This window comes from Peromyscus californicus, unplaced genomic scaffold (genome assembly GCF_007827085.1).
Source record: "Peromyscus californicus insignis strain IS unplaced genomic scaffold, ASM782708v3 Scaffold_24__1_contigs__length_46423439, whole genome shotgun sequence".
Classification (NCBI taxonomy): Eukaryota; Metazoa; Chordata; class Mammalia; order Rodentia; family Cricetidae; genus Peromyscus; species Peromyscus californicus.
The window spans coordinates 35,841,734-35,847,738 of record NW_026294535.1 but is presented as its reverse complement, the minus strand read 5'-3'; the positions used below and the strand labels follow the sequence as shown (position 1 = coordinate 35,847,738).

At 42.4% G+C, this 6,005-nt stretch overlaps 1 long non-coding RNA gene across 1 annotated transcript; it reads right to left on the bottom strand.

The window, feature by feature from the left end:
• Window positions 1–242: 242 nt before the first annotated feature.
• On the bottom strand, window positions 243–5,287 carry LOC128120017 (uncharacterized). The gene is made up of 3 exons (XR_008221753.1): window positions 4,859–5,287; window positions 3,102–3,239; window positions 243–1,798 (listed from the first exon to the last, which is right to left on the bottom strand). It is a non-coding gene; the product is annotated as an uncharacterized LOC128120017 (long non-coding RNA).
• Between the last annotated feature and the right edge of the window lie 718 nt (window positions 5,288–6,005).

Sequence of the window (6,005 nt, the reverse complement as noted above, 5' to 3'; positions counted from 1 at the left end):
CCCTCAGACCCCCACATGACGGAAGGAAAGAACTGACTCCCATGAGTTGTCTTCTGACTTCTACATGTGTGCTATAGTACACATGAGTGCACACACACACACACACACACACACTATATATATATATATATATATATATATATATATATATATATATATATATATATTACGTTTATTAAAATAATTAAATACCACAGTGCTTAGGCTTCATCTGGGATGTAGAATCCTCATTGTGAGCCACTGGGAACTGTTTCCCTGAAACACTGACCTCATTTTACATAGGACCATTTATACAGCTATGTGACAATATGTGATTACAATTACCATGGCTATTTAGCTGTCTGCTTTTCTGCTCACCCTGAGATTGGGTGGGCTTTCCCTGCTCTTATTACCCCTCTCTCTGCACTTACAGCACAGAGGAGTAATCTCCTACCAAAATATCTGAATCCCCTGCTAGATACACACACCTTCGAATCAGAGGCGATATTTCATCTGCCTCTGTGTTTGTAGCCTCCAGAGAATGCAATGCAGTTTAGCAGGTGTTCAGAGGTATTCACTGAACCACAGCAAACAAACCTGTTTATCACTGGGCCTTCCTTCACGCAGGCACAGTCTGATAGCTTTTATTTCGACACTCACAGCAAAGATCATTTCATGACTTAATGTCGAGCAAAACGTTGCTTGGTCTGGCACATCATCTGAAGTCCAAAGAATGGAGAAAACAGAGAGACTCGGAGCTGCAGTGTGAGTCACTGAGTTCTCCTCTGCCTGTCTTCTGTGCTAGAAGATTAAAGAACCAAGAGCCACAGAGAGGGGAGTGTTGGCAGACCTAGGAACCGATTGATGCAAACTGGTATGCGGTGTCCATTTCTAAATTTTAGTTGGTGGAAAACTTGTAGGTATCTGTTGGCCTGTCTTTCATCAGCAGGCTCCCACTGCAGGATTCTTCTGCCTGGAGATGAGGAATATTGAATGACGGACAGAATATAGTATGTTCCCTTTAGAAATTTTCTTGAGAACAGTTTGTGCAATGTAAGACCTGTTAGGTAGAGTAGGGATTTCTTGTAGCGCTATGAACAGACCCAGCTTTTCCTAACATCCTACCTACCCTTATGCTTTTTTGATGGATTGGAGGGGTAGGATCTCTTTGATGTCGTTAACATCGAGTGCATCCTTGTGATTACAAAGAGCAAGGACACAGTATCTTTGGCACAGCTGCAGCAGCCTCTCCTGGGGCTCATTGGCTATCCGTCTAACTTTATGTAGTCAAAAACATCCGCTAATCAGGGTGTTCATTTATGCCTATGTGCATTTTTTTTATTACATTTTTGAGCTTCTCCTTGGATTAGGTGTTCAAAGCGATGGTAGGGCATTTAGAACATGGTTCCGTCATGGTCTCACCAGGTGGCAAGGTGGAGCAATGAATATGATTGGCACAACTAGAGAACAGTGCCGGGAAGTTCAGAGGAGCACGTCATTTGCCAATGTAGAATCCAGAGCTCAGGAACAACTTGACAAGGAATTGCGTACTGAGTTCAGACTGGGAAGGGAGTGGGATTGGAAAACAGCTTGATGTTATACATGAGCTTCTTTCTTCATAGAGTGCTCCTTGGCCAAGCTCAGTCTTCTGTTGGGGTCCACAGAGGTTTCCTGGTGAGATCTGAGCTTGCTTCACACAGCAGGGCTGCATAAGGGGAAGGCTTGACCATGTGCATGGTCACCAGGTGTTTGGAAGGGTTTGCACTTGGCTGTGCTGGGGGAGGTCTTTTGTCCACCCCTTGGCATTCTTTTAAAAGCCCTTTAGAAGAGACAGAAGGGGCCAGTGGATTAGGATCCAGGCCCACCCAACGCTATCCTGTGTTTCTATCTGTCTCTCTCTCCCCTCTATATTTCTATCTAAATATTTTCCACTTCTCCCTGTTCAAGAGTACCCTGGGGAAAAAAGTGGGGGCAGATCCCCCACAAGTCTCTTAACACTTTCTGTCTTGTATCAAAAACCACTCTCTTGGGGGACAACCTCTATGGTCATCATAACGCTGTATATATTTAGGAAGGGCACTTAACAAGTCAGAGTTTAAAGATCTTTGAAATAGGAACCATGTCTGTTTTACTTCTGGATCCCTATGAACATCATCAATATTTGTCCAAAGAATAAGCAGGTAGAGGGAATGGATGGGTCTTCACTAAGCCAAAAGCAGTATAAGCAAAGTGGAGAGTTCAGAGTAAATGACACACTTTAGGCTTCTGAGGAGATCACTTAGCATGTCTGTCCTATAGAACAATAGAGAAAATGAGTGGGATAGTAGCTTGACTATCTAACACCAGAGAAGTTTAGTCGTTTTCAAAAAAAAATGTTTTATTGGCCATTGGAAGCCATTAAAAGTATGGGAATGCTTGTGCTGGAGAGATATAGCTCAGTGGTAGGGTGCTTGCCAAGGATGGAAAAGGTCCTAAGTTTAATTTAAGAAATTATAAAAAGGGCTGGAATAGTTAACACAGTAGAGTGCTTTGTCTAGCATGTATGAAGCTGTGGGTTCAATTGCCAGCACTGAATAAATCAGGCATGGCATACACCTATGATCTCAACCATTGGGATGGGAGGTGGGAGCAGGGGGAAGAGAAGTTCAAGGCTGTCTTCAGCCAGGTAGTGAGGCTGAGGCCAGCTTGGCTTATAGTAGATCCTGTCTCAGAAAATGTGGAAAGAAAGAAAGAAAGAAAGAAAGAAAGAAAGAAAGAAAGAAAGAAAGAAAGAAAGAAAGAAAGAAAGAAAGAAAGAAGGAAGGAAGGAAGGAAGGAAAGAAAGAAAGAAAGAAAGAAAGAAAGAAGGAAAGAAAGAAAGAAAGGGAGAAGGGAAGGAAGGGAGGGAAGAAGAATGGGAAGAGAAGGAAAAAAGAAAAAATTAAGACAAAAGTGAAATAGAGAGAGATTTGGGCTGCAATAATGACATAGAAAATGGTATTTCAGAAAAATTATTTAGCCTGCACAAGTTAATTGAATGGGGAGAAATGCTTTGGGTCTACCTTTGTATTAGGGTTCTTGAAAGCAAAAGAAGTCATAGAATACATATGCAATTGTAAGAGAAATGCATTGGATTGGCTTACCCATTCAGAGTCTAGCTAGTCCCACAGTGGCCGTCCACAGGGTAGAGGGCTGCAGGAACCAGTAATTGCTCAGAATAGGAGACACAGGTGATGTGAACCCAGTCTGTCACTAAAGCTCTGGGAGCCCCCGGGAAGTCCCTTTAGCAGAGATGAAAAATGAGCAGTAAACATCAGAGAGAAGCAAGCTGCAGCCAATGCTTTTGGTGCACTGTCAACATCCGCCCGTAGACCCAAGGAAGGCTTGGCCAAGTCCCATGGGTCCCAGGCATTGGCGTCTTTGTCACTGATACACATTCACTCAGGGCTCCCTCCACTCCCTGAAGAGTGACAGTTAATTTGTTGGAAGAGTGACTTAATGTTTTCAAAGAAGAGACTACGAACTTCACCTCTAGTCATAGAGACTGTGACAATTAACACACATGTGGAAAACAGGAGCTCTCTGCTCCCTACCAGGGTCTCAAACCCCATGCTGGTCTGTGAGCACGCTGAGCACGCTACTCAGCTTTCATTTAGAAACCACTACAGAACTAATCTCATATTTTAGGAATGAAGATTAGCTCCATCAGGCCCCCCCTGAACTGGAACATCTTTAGAAGACTTTGTGGTCTCAGCATCCTCCTCCTATCCCTGCCTATACCTCTCCTTGCTCTGAGTTCCTTTGGTTCACTCATTTCCAGATCTTAAGCATTTACTTACAACGGGATTTCTCAAAGCCCCTGTAGAACCAGTTTCTTATGGAGTCTGTCTCAAATTCTGGTGCGAAAGCGAGGATACTTTCTTCAAACTACCTGCAAATTATCCACTTACTTTCTGTAGTAGGAAAGTTTTATTATTTTGTATATCATTCACTCTCTCCCTCTTCAACTGGTGACAGCTAGTTGGAGAGTTCTGGACTTGGATTCACTTTAGGCAGACTTGGCTACCTGTACTTTTGAGTTCCTTGACCAATTTATCACTGCCCATAAGGTATGATAGCTGACTTGGAGGGCAGTCAGGAAAATGCTAATGACTCTAAGTCAGAGTTGTCATGGCATTAAAAGGAACAAGAAATAAAAATGTCCTGTCCTGTCATGAAAACAGCTTTCAGCATCTATTAGGATATCTGAAAATTATTACATTATGGTACCATGGAACTCCAAACACACATGTATACAGAAAACACACAATAGATGCACAAAGGCATTATTGCGGCTCATCTTGTCCTGCCTTGCAAATACAATTTGGGCATTTGGAAGAGTGACAGGGGCATTAGAATCAAGTTCCACCCTCCCAATAATTTAATAAGTCTCAGTCTTCTCATTTACAAAATGAGGAGTTGGATTAAAGCAGCTCTCGCAAGCGCTTCGAGCTCTCAGATTCCATTATTCACGAGGCTGCCAGAAAACACATCCTCCACTGCCAAGTATGAACTCAGCACGCCACATGTTTACAGAAGCCCCTTCCCCCTCCACACCTCCCTAGCCTTGGCCTCCTACTCCCCAAGACTTCTCTGAGGAACTCATGCCTATAGCTGCTAGTTCATATCTAAAAGAGTGGATTTTTACTCCTTCCTCTTCGATTTTTTTTAACTGCACTTAATCACAAGGTGTTTCACTATCTACTTTTCTGTCTGTTATTAGCACTACATATTCATTCATTTTGATTTTAGTCATCCTTCAAACTTACATTAAACATCAACTGTTCTCAGGACTTGTGCTAGGCTCTGAATATACAAAGACAGAAAAGTGCAATTCTTCACTGTGAGCTGCCAGGAGTACCTTAACGTGATACTGTCTGCTCCACTCAGTTGTCAGGCAGCTGGGCTTGGAGAAACTGGCATTTCCCTGGGAATCTGACATCAGGAGAAGGAAAAGGCTGAAGCTTGGTGGCAGCTGCAGAAGGAATTCCTCTCTTAGGGAGATGTTTCACGACTGTAGGGAGTTCTGACAACTTGTCAGGCTACCTTGCAGGAGAGATTGGATGCAAGACAATGATGAGTCATTGACGTGTGGGACCAGATCCTAACCAAAACTGCTCAGCTTTGCAAACCTCTTGCTCTCTGGTTAAACCTAAAACTCACATCAGGACCTCAAAGCTGTACTTGCCAGGAAAGAGCCACCAGGCCTCTATTTGTTCGTCTTCCCAATGCAGCCACATTGAATAAATCTCCTTTCTCTGCTTTTCCCTAGTACCTTTCTTCTTTCCACTGTTACATTTCTTCTTCTTCTTCTTCTTCTTCTTCTTCTTCTTCTTCTTCTTCTTCTTCTTCTTCTTCTTCTTCTCCTTCTCCTTCTCCTTCTCCTTCTCCTTCTCCTTCTCCTCCTTCTCCTTCTCCTTCTCCTTCTCCTTCTTCTTTTTCTTCCTCCTCCTCCTCCTCCTCCTCCTCCTCCTCCTCCTCCTCTTCCTTCTTCTTCTTCTGGCTCCTCCTCCTCTTCTTCTTCCTCTTCTTCTCTTTCTTCTTGTTCTTATTCATCAACAAAATAATTTAATAAATAATATTATCTAAATATTTGAATCAACATCATTATAGGAATAAAGACAGAAAACATATCCTTTCAATAATTGTGACAAGCAAGTCCCATAAACTGCTGAGATACAGCTAAATGTGATTTAAGATTTGAAGTCTTATCTTCAAAGCCCTGGAACAGCTAGATGTAGATTGTCCTGCTAGCAAACAAGAATAATGAAACCATCTATCTTAGAAATGCTTCTCCTTCAGAAATGGTAATTCTTCAGGCCCTCCAGAACTGATGTTTGATAATTTTTGAATCAGGAAGAGAATGACTAGGCTTGTACACAATTGTGTTGACAATAAGCATGCCTTCTAGGATTATAAACACATGTGTTATTATTAATATTTTGGATCCCTGGGGGAACACTTTATAAACAAGTGTCATTGACTTTGTTTCCTTCAAACATGACCAA